Raw genomic sequence first — 9,742 nt, forward strand, 5'->3', positions numbered from 1 at the left:
GGCCTCAGCCAGTCTGCCTGTGGGCTCGGCTTCAGCCTCCTGGAGCCCAGCGGGAGGTGGCAGCCAGCGTCAGGAGGGCAGCCTGCCTGCCACATGCAGACAGAGCGTGGGGACGGGGCGGCCCTCGCGCAGGCCTCAGCCCCGCTGGCAGCAGTGGGAGATGGCGCCATTTTGATGAAGGGACAATTGGCGCATTTGGCCACGTTTCCATGGGACAGGTGAGAAGCCCCCACAATCCCGAGTCACAATCAGAGCGTGAGGGCGGCCGCGCTGCTGCCCCTGTTGTGCATGGGGTCGGCCCAGCACGCCCAGCTGATGGGGGTGATCCTGTCACGGAGTGTGGGGGGACTCAGGGTCCTGCACCCCCGGCTTCCTGCGATTCACCATGACTCTCAGCCAGCCAGTAAAGCAGAAGGTTTATTTAGACGACAGGGACACAGTTCAAGACAGGTCCTGCAGGCACAGAAAACAGGACCCCCTCAGTTAGGTCCGTCTTGGGGTCCTCGGGCACCCCAGCCCCCTTGGGAGGTCAGAGCCCTGTCTGCCTCCCAGCCATTCCACCAGCCAGCTCCTGAAACTCTCCCTTCAGCGACCCCTCCCACAGCCTTTGTTCAGTTTCCCGGGCAAAGGTGTCACCTGGCCTCTAACCCCTTCCTGGGTTCTCATGTTACATGCTCAGGTATTCTCCAGTCAGTCTCCCATCCCCCAATGCAGACTATCCCAGCCACACTCCCCTGTCAGCATTCAAAGACCACAGTAAGAACAGTCCCAGTTCGTCACAGATGCGTAGCCAGAATCAGCCAGAATCCACTGGAAGCTGCTTTACCAGTTTGTTGGGGCAGCCGGACTTATGGGGCCGGCTGCAGCTGGCATTCGGGGTGTGCGGGCGGAGGGGAGGAGGTAGCATGAATTGCATGTGGGAGATTCATTCGTTGTTTGCGTGACAGCACAAACTCCCCCTCATCCCAAAACCTGGTCCCCAAATGAGCAGACTGGAGCACATCACACTAAGCAAACTCCTGCCACGTGGAACAAAATAAACAGGTCCCATCTCGTGTCCTTTGTTGCACATTTGGATGGCGCGTGCCAGGTGCTGGCAGGTTGCAGGGTCGAGAAGCGTGCATGCGGGTGAACCGCCTGGGTGCTCTTTTCCAGAACTATACGGACGTGGAGCTGTTCCCTCTAATGCACCAGTTCCTGCCCCCTGTATCCCAGCCAGAGAGCTGGGACACAGAGAGCAGCTGCCTTGACAGTCGCTGAATGAATCCAGTTTGATCCTCTTCTCTGTGGGACAGATATAGCAGCAGCGCAGTCTCACTCCAGCCCATCCCACTCAGGTATCTCCTCACCCGGCCGTGACCTGTCGGGACAATGGAGGGAGCGGGGGTTCAGTGTCTGTAACCCCACGTGCTAAGCAGGGGTTGGTGATACTAAATGGAACTGGAAGTCCGAGGGGGGTGGGGAGAGGGGTTCCCACCGGGTGTGTGGGTTTGGTGAAAGGCGCCTACAAAATGTTGGGTCTGCCCAGTGCTTAAAGACAGAGCTGACTGGACTCAGCTGGAAGTCCTGGTTTCTTCTCAGTGATCCCTAGAGCTGAAAACACTGTGAAACAGTTTCCGTGGGCACCATAGAGCCGGTGCTGTGGTGAAAGACAGTACGGGGGGGAGCAGCAGCGAGGTTCCCCCTAGCCAGGGAAGTCACTAAGAACTGGACTCACTCCGGGCTGGAGGCCCCTCACAGCATGGCATCGCAGCTCCAGGCAGAGACGGCAGCATGGAGCAGCAGCGGTGCAGAGCAGAGGCAGAGGCATCCCTGGCCCATCCCTTCTCTCCCTGGGGCAGGAGGCGACCCCCCCCGAATACCCCCTGAACTCTCAAACTCTGCTGAGCTAGGCCCATAAACCGGGTGAGGGGATAGCAGAGGGAAAATGGGAGGAGTGTGCCAAAGGGACATTCGTCCATTGGACTCTCTCACCCCAAGCTGGGAAACTGAGGCAAGGGGCTGCTGCCCAATGGATTGTAGGGCGGGCGTTTCACTCACAGTTCACATACTGCTGAGTCACTCTTGTGGTGGTTTCCTCAGTTCATGCTGCGATTCTTTCTCCTCTAAATAAAAGTTCTTGTGTGTTCGACACAGACTCAACGCTCGCGACGGGGGAACAGCTGCCTGTTAGGGGCGTGCTGGTCAGTTTCCCAGATTTCTGGGAGGGCGCTCCAGCTGGTTCTGCTTTGCAATGCTAAGAGGAACCCCGAGATCCTGATTCTCATCCTTGTCACTGCCAATACCACCTGGCACAAGCGTTACACTCCCATCACGTTCTGCACAACCCCCGTTCCTGCCATCTCCTCTGGCTTGATCCTCTCCATTTAGTGCGTCCTTCGTCTGGAAGGCCGATGGTACGGTAATGCCGCAGAGTCCCACTGAGAAATTAAATCCCTGGCTCAAACCTGCCCGGCTTCAGAAACGTTGGCATTCTCGGCGAGGAGGGAGGGAGCCCAAGAAATCTGGTATCTGCGGTAAATAAAGAATAGGCAGACGTTACGGTGGGGGCTCCCTCCCTGCCCACAGGCCAGGCTTGAGGCCAGCGGTTGAGAAAGCAAGATAAGCTGGGTGTGGAGTGGCGCTTTCCCCATAAAGGCATGGAGCCCCGGCTCTGGTTTCTGATGTAGAAGTGGGACGCTTCAGGTTGCTAACTCACCCGCTCATCTGCAGGGTCGGGATGGGTGAGTTTTATTGAAATGCCCAGTATTTCACACAGCCTGGAGATGTAGGGCCAGAGCCTTGTGGTGGGCCCCAGGGCCCCAGGCGGTGTGGGCACGTGGGGGAGGTGCAGTGGCAGGGCATGCTATGTGGCCCCTGTGGGACACCATGTGCCCTGAGTGCCCGGGCACAGGAAGGAACGTGCCCAGACAGACGCAGTAACTACCGCATAGAGAGGGGCAGCCTGCACTCCTCTCAGTGCCGTCCCTCAGCCCGGGCAGGTGCACAAGGGGGAGGGGAGCCCTGGTTCATCCTCTGCTTTCCCGACCCTGCCTGGCCGAGGCACAAGGGCCGGGGGCGCAGTGAGGTACATGCTGCTTTTCCTTTGAAACGGAGCAGCATTTCCCCCAGCAAGTGCATGCTGCAGCATGAGCCTGGCTAGCTAGGAGTCTGGCAGTGCCTCCTGGTGGGTAAAGAGTGCCCCTGGGGCCAGGGGGTACCAGGAGCCTGGCGGGGATCCCCTGCCCAGCGCTCTGCTGGACCCTAGGCAGGAATCCTCCCGCCCTGCCCCAGGTACCTTTGGGCATTGGGGCCAAAGTACTTTAGAACACAAAGGAACTAGCATAAACCATGTTTTAAAAATGGGGAAACTGAGGTATGGTGCAGTGTAATGAGTTTTCCAAGGTCACAGCTCGAACTCAGGCCCTCTGTGTCTTAGACTATTACAGTGTGTGAACGGCTGCTAGCTGGCAGCGTCCCCGCTCCTCTGGGGCGTCAGGAGAAGGGGAGGCGTGTTTTCAAGGATGAGTGACTCCAGATTGTTATTTCACTTCAGTTCCAAACATTGTAGTTCTGGCTTGTCAGACTCACTGAAATCCTTTTCCTTTAAAGCGTTAACCCTTTGCCTGCCATGAAATAAATGGCCAGGCCCTTGCTAGGGCAGCGCTTACAGTGCACCCCTCAGGGACCCGGCTCCATTTTGAACTCTTTTGGGCCAGGACTGTGGCCCCTGACGACTCTGCCCACTTTAAGCCTGGCCTGAGCTGGGCCCACAGAACAGCTGCAGTGTCAGCAGCGTGTCCCCCTCTGGGCTGCTGGGCTGCAGTGCAGGGGGCAGCATGCCTGGCGTGGGGCACACAGCAGCTCTGTGCCCTGGGCCCCTCTCACCTGGCGCTCATCTGAGGGGGGCAGAGCCCTGCCGGAGGCTGCCCAGCTGCTGTCTCTGTGTGGGTGAGCGGGCACTGCCCTCCGGCTGGTGGTAGTGACTGTGGACGGGGGGAGCTGGGACAGAGGGGGTTGCTCCGAGCAGCACTCCCCTTGCAGCGGTGCAGCGCGGGGAGAGAGGCGGCAGCTCCTTCCCCACCACAGGGAGCGCTCCAGCCGGCCCTGACCCGCCCGGGACCCGGGAGCCAGGCCATCGGAGCTGCAATCTTTGAATGGTTTTTACCATGCAGCTGGGTCCCAGCTGTGTGCTAATCGGGCCGGCTGCAGAGACGGAGACAGTGGCCGGGCTGGGGGAGAGGTGAATGGTGGGCTTCACCCTGTCTCCAGAGACTTGGGCCCACCCCCTCCATGCTGAGCCCCTTTGAACATCCAGCCATGTCCTGCGGTGCCTACCTGGGAGCTGAGCTCTTCTGAAAATCTGGCCCAGTAGTTGAGCCCTCTGAAAACTCTGGCCTTAGCGTCTAAGGGTAACATTTTCAAGAGTGGCTAAGTCACTTAAGTGCCTAAATCCCAGTGACTTCTAGTGGGATTTAGGCACTTGTGAAACTCTCTCCTAGTCTCATGTCCAGTGGTTTCTGTCCCCTGCAGGGTTCCAGTCCAGCTCTCTCCTACTTCTGTCTGCGCTGTCCATGATGGCGCTCCTTTGCGTAGTCCCCGTGCAGGGCAACGGGGCCCTGGCCCACAAGAAGGTCGAGAGGGGTGAGTAGAGAACCCGTCGGAGAGCTTCTATCATCTGCCATATCCGAGATCAGGGCATCGTGGGCCTGATTCTGCTCCTCTCCCCCATGCCGGGGTCACCCCTAGATCCACTTATCCACTGAATGCACCTTCCAGCCCCCCTGCCAGCGCTGGGCCCAAAGAAACGCTGAGTTCTCCGAAGGGATCGCAAGGCCGGCCTGCGTTAGTGAGCCCACTACTCCCATTTGCAGGCCTCCAGTGCCTGGGAATGGGCCCGCCGGGGTGCGGGAGGTGCTGCTCGACTGGCTGTTTGCTTTACACAGCTTCGTTATCCCTTTCTCCGGTAACGGCTGCCAAGCCCCCGGCAGTGACTGAAGAGCGCTGGTGCCCACCGCAGGGCAGCGTGTGGGAACCAGGCACCGCCCCGAAATTGGCTGGGAGTTCTACCCTTCCATCTCACCAACTCCTATACTAGGGCTAGCCCCGGCTAACAGCTGGGGATCTCTCGCTCATGCCTAGAAGCCTTGCCCCCAGAGTCCAGGCAGCAGGGAGAGCCAGTTCCTCCTTGTCAGGGGTTTTCATTCCCTTCTCCCCACACCTCCAGCGGCTCTGGGAGCTGCTCAATGGCTTGCCCAGGCAGGCCAGGGGCCGAACCAGCTCCAGAGGTGGCTCTGAGCCCCTGCCCCCTGCAGTGCTCAGCAGCTCCTCCCCCTCGGCTCAGCTATGGGGGAGGGGCACACAGGGGGATTGTCTGGGGGGTAGGGGAGCTGGGGGGCTCAGGCTCGAGGGAGGACCCTGGGGAGGGGAGGGGCAGTTTCCACCCCAAAGACAAGCCCCTCGATAGGATGTCTGGAAGTTTCAAAGGCGCCACAGGGAGTTGAGTGCCTAAATCCCACTGAATTCCAATCACAGTCGGCTGTCAAACTCCCTTAGGCTCTTTGAAAACTCCCATTTAAATTATCACCGATGGGTTTCATAATTAACATTCCCTGAGATGGATCTGGCAGCGTCTCCCCCACCCTCCCCAAACGATTTCTTCAGCAGTACAGACTCAGGAAGTATACAGAGCCTTGGTTTACACTTGATTCATCTCTTCAAGGTTTTTTCAAAACCAGCAGAGCAAGAAACGATTCTTATTTTATTTTATTGGTAAAATGAAAGTGTAAGATCTGGAGCCGGATTCTGTGGCCAGGAATGGCCGGGGCGGATTCTGTGGCTGTAGTATTGTGAAATACACAGGACCTGCCTCTAAAAACCCAGCCTCCAGTTACCCCAGGCTGATTTGATCGAGCTAGCTAGCGCTCTCTCTCCCCCCCGCCCCACCTGCCCCCTTAACCTGATGTTCGTGGCATTTCAGGGTTCCCCAAAGACTGCAGCAACATTCCCAGGGACAGCCCTAGCGGGGTCCATGTCATCCAGCCGGCTGGCTCTCCCCCTCGAGTGGTGTGGTGTGACATGGACACCGAAGGCAAAGACTGGACCGTTGTCTATGTTTTTACAACTTACAACACAGAGATCACCTGGAAGGAGTCCTGGAGCACCTACAAGTACGACTTTGGGAACATGCAGCAGGATTACTGGCTGGGCAACGAGTACCTGTCCCTGCTCACGCGGCAGAACACCTACAAGGTCCACTTTGTGGTGGAGGACAAATCCAACAACACCCGCTACGCAGAGTACGACATCTTCAGTGTCGAGGATGAGCCCAGCGGGTACCCGCTGAGGCTGGGCAGGTACTCTGGGGACGGCGAGGACTATCTCACCACCTACCACTCCGGCCTGGGGGAGCATACACGACAACATGAAGTTCAGCACAAGTGACAAGGATCAGGACCAGGCCAGTGGGAATTGTGCTAGTAGCTATGGAGGCTGGTGGTACGACAAGTGTCAGAACGTCCTGCTCAATGGGAAAGGCTACATCTACTGGGCAGGGTTCTGTAAGAGTGGGGAGTGCAAGTCTTCCCTCATCCTGGTTAAGCCAACAGACGTGTGCTGGGTCCGGAAGGAGGAGCCCATCCTCCTTGGGAGCCCGCGCCACTGAGAAGGGGAGACAATATTAGATCAGACACGGAGTGCCATCCCCCACCTAATCAGTGCAGTCCCTGCAATGCCTCCACTCTGCTCACTCCCTTCCTGTTGGCTTCTGCACGGTAAATCCCCTGGAATAAATGCTGAGAGCTGACCCCGCCGGTGCGTTCGAATGACACGAAGAGTGTGATTGGTGTGTATAACTGGACCCCCACTTCCACTCTGCCTCGCTGGAAGCCATGTCACTCACTACGACTTTAGACCCACATTCACCTCTGCTTCTCCCAGCCCTGCCACTGCCCCTTGGCATTAGTGATCAATGAATCATGACACTGGATTTCTAGCAACTGTCATTGAGCATTTAAATGGGGGATGACTCAAAGCCAGGACTTTACATCTGAATCCTGCATGTATTAGCAGTGGTGAGTTTGGGTTCAAAAACCTGCCCTCTGTGTTTTTAATAAATATGGTTATTACATAAGAAAACATTGCAACAGTAATTAGTTGCTGATAAACCACTGAGATTAGATAGACGTGCAACGAAACCACACAATAAAGATATTGGTGTCCCTCTTCAACCCAAGGGGCTAGTCAAAGTTTGGGGCCCTGGGGATGTTCCAGTGGGGAGCAGAAATTGGCAGTGGAGTCTGGTAATTTTTTGATGTGTTGTTTATTGACAAGGAACATACAGAGTCCTGCTTCTCCAAATACAGCAGGAACCAACAGCAGGGATTAGCCTCCCTGCCCTCAGTTCCAAGCCTCTTTAGCCAGCACCTGGCCCAAAAGCCCTCTATGCTCCTCCCAAGATGTAGTCCTGGCTGGTCCACTGGCAGGGGTTAAGATGGGGGGAATGTGAAGGGGTGTTGCCCCCCCCCAAAACTGCATCTTTCCATTCCCCTCCTGACCATAGCCCTTCAGTGCATCCCCAGGACACAAGGCCCTGTCCAATTGGCCTTCCTGACAGAGCCTGCATGGAGAGCGTGCGTAGGGGAGAGTTTGGGGGGCAGGTTTGGAAAGAGGGATTTTTTCAGGGGGAGGGAAGCTGGAAGCCCTACCGGTGCTGAATTTCCATAGTGCAGAGGTTCAGCTGGGACAGGCGTCCAAACTGTTGGTACTTGTCTCAAGATAAGTAGGATGTGGGTGGTCTGGAAATCTTATCATAGAATATCAGGATTGGAAGGGACCTCAGGAGGACATCTAGTCCCACCCCCTGATCAAAGCAGGGCCAATCCCCAGACAGATTTTTGCCCCAGATCCCTAAATGGCTCCCTCAAGGATTCAACTCACAACCCTGGGTTTAGCAGGCCAATGTTCAAACCACTGAGCTATCCCTCTCCCCTTGTAAAGTCAGCCCTTCTCACCAATTACGGACGTATCTGGGGTTTGGCCTTAATGGAAATCCTGGGAGAAAGCCTCATGCTACTGCTGCTTCTGGGTCTGATACAAACCAGGAAATACAGGACCACGGTTAATAAGAGCAGCTCAAAAGATCATTTTCGCTGAGCCCAGCCCTGCACAGATTTCCAGCTTAGGTTTGCATTTTCAGCACAAGTTCTTGTTGATTATTTTCTCCCAACACCTTTGTGCCTCCATAATAGCCAGCCACCCCGTCAGTCGCATCCTGGAGCGCTCCAGGGACAGGGGTGAGGGATAGAGGAGCAGATACACGACACACCTGTCTTCAGTTCCTTTGGGTGGAAGTTCCTGATTGCATGGATGAATCCCGTTCAGATGGGCGGGTTTCATGTGTCTGTGGTGAGGACTGGGGCTGTCAGGGCCAGCAGGCAGGTGAGGACAGGGCCGGTACAACCCATTAGGCAACCTAGTCGGTCGCCTAGGGCTCTAACATTTTGGGGGGCGGCGACTGCGGCAGCCGGATCTTCGGCCGTGTGATGTTTTTTATATAATCTGGGACCATATAGAACATGGTTGCAACCAAGGTCCGGTAGTGACACCAAATCTTCTATAAAGGGGGTCAAATGAGGTGTCTATGACAAGGTTATGGTTTACTAGTTATGATTATGTTGTCTATATGTGTGTATCAATTTTGTAGTTGAAGTTATGAATATTGGCTCTGTACTGTCTGTATTTCAAACTTACGCTATGCTTCTGGGAAACATCCCAGACAAGTTGGTGTTAGCTCTGCCTGGCCTGCTTGATGGCCCATTAAGGACCATCAGCTATACAACTGACCCATGGAGAGAAGGCAGTTACGCCTTGTAACTCAGCAAAGTATGCAGGAACGTGCCCATGTGACTCCAGACTCCATTTTGCTGTAATTTTCCACAGTAAGAACAAAGAGGTGTTCTTACACCTGGAAAAGACTATAAAAGGGCTGATGCCTCATCTCCATTTTGTCTTCAATCCTGCTTCATACCTCTGGAGGGACTTTGCTACAAACTGAAGCTCTGAACAAAGGACTGAGGACCCATCCCAGCTGGGGATGTTCCAGAGACTTGATTTGAACCTGCAGTTTATTCTATCGCTGCTGCAAGCCTGAACCAAGAACTGTGCCATTACTGTATGTAATTGATTCCATTTAACCAATTCTAACTCTCATCTATATCTTTTTCCTTTTACGTCACACCCCCGCCCCCCCCCCCCCGCGTCCCGATATTTGTCTTTGGTGATCTGGTCACCCTAAGTGGCACTGGTGGTGATACTGGGAAACTGGAGTGTCTAAGGGAATTGCTTGTGTGACTTGTGGTTAGCCAGTGGGGTGAGACCCAAGACTTCACTGTCTGGCTGGTTTGGTTTGCCTTAGAGGTGGAAAACCCCCAGCCTTGGGCTGTAACTGCCATTTGAGCTATTTGTCCTGAATTGGCACTCTCAGTTGGGTCCCACCAGAACCAGCATCGTTACAGGCCGCCCCGGTCGTCGGCAGTATTTCGGGGGCGAGACTTTCCGCCGCCTCTGTCGGGGGTGACATTTAGGGGGCGGGACCTTCCGCCGCCTAGGGCGGCAAAAACGCTGGTGGCGCTCCTGGGTGAGGAGCAGGAGATGAGCGCACAGGGCAGCTGAAAAGGGATGAGCCGGAGTGAAGCTTGAAACACAAATGCAGGGGCCAAGAATCCCAATTCATCTATCCCGGACAGAGGGAGTCAAATACTCG

General features: G+C 55.7%; 1 long non-coding RNA gene and 1 pseudogene across 1 annotated transcript; one reads left to right on the forward strand and one right to left on the reverse strand.

The window, feature by feature from the left end:
• Positions 1-404: 404 nt before the first annotated feature.
• LOC128825045 (uncharacterized) lies at positions 405-2,481 on the reverse strand. Its single transcript, XR_008442582.1, has 2 exons — positions 2,041-2,481; positions 405-1,360 (listed from the first exon to the last, which is right to left on the reverse strand). It is a non-coding gene; the product is annotated as an uncharacterized LOC128825045 (long non-coding RNA).
• A 152-nt stretch (positions 2,482-2,633) lies between these two features.
• Positions 2,634-9,178, forward strand: LOC128825041 (fibrinogen-like protein 1-like protein; annotated as a pseudogene).
• The last annotated feature ends 564 nt before the right edge of the window (positions 9,179-9,742 follow it).

This window comes from Malaclemys terrapin, chromosome 17 (genome assembly GCF_027887155.1).
Source record: "Malaclemys terrapin pileata isolate rMalTer1 chromosome 17, rMalTer1.hap1, whole genome shotgun sequence".
Taxonomy (NCBI): Eukaryota; Metazoa; Chordata; order Testudines; family Emydidae; genus Malaclemys; species Malaclemys terrapin.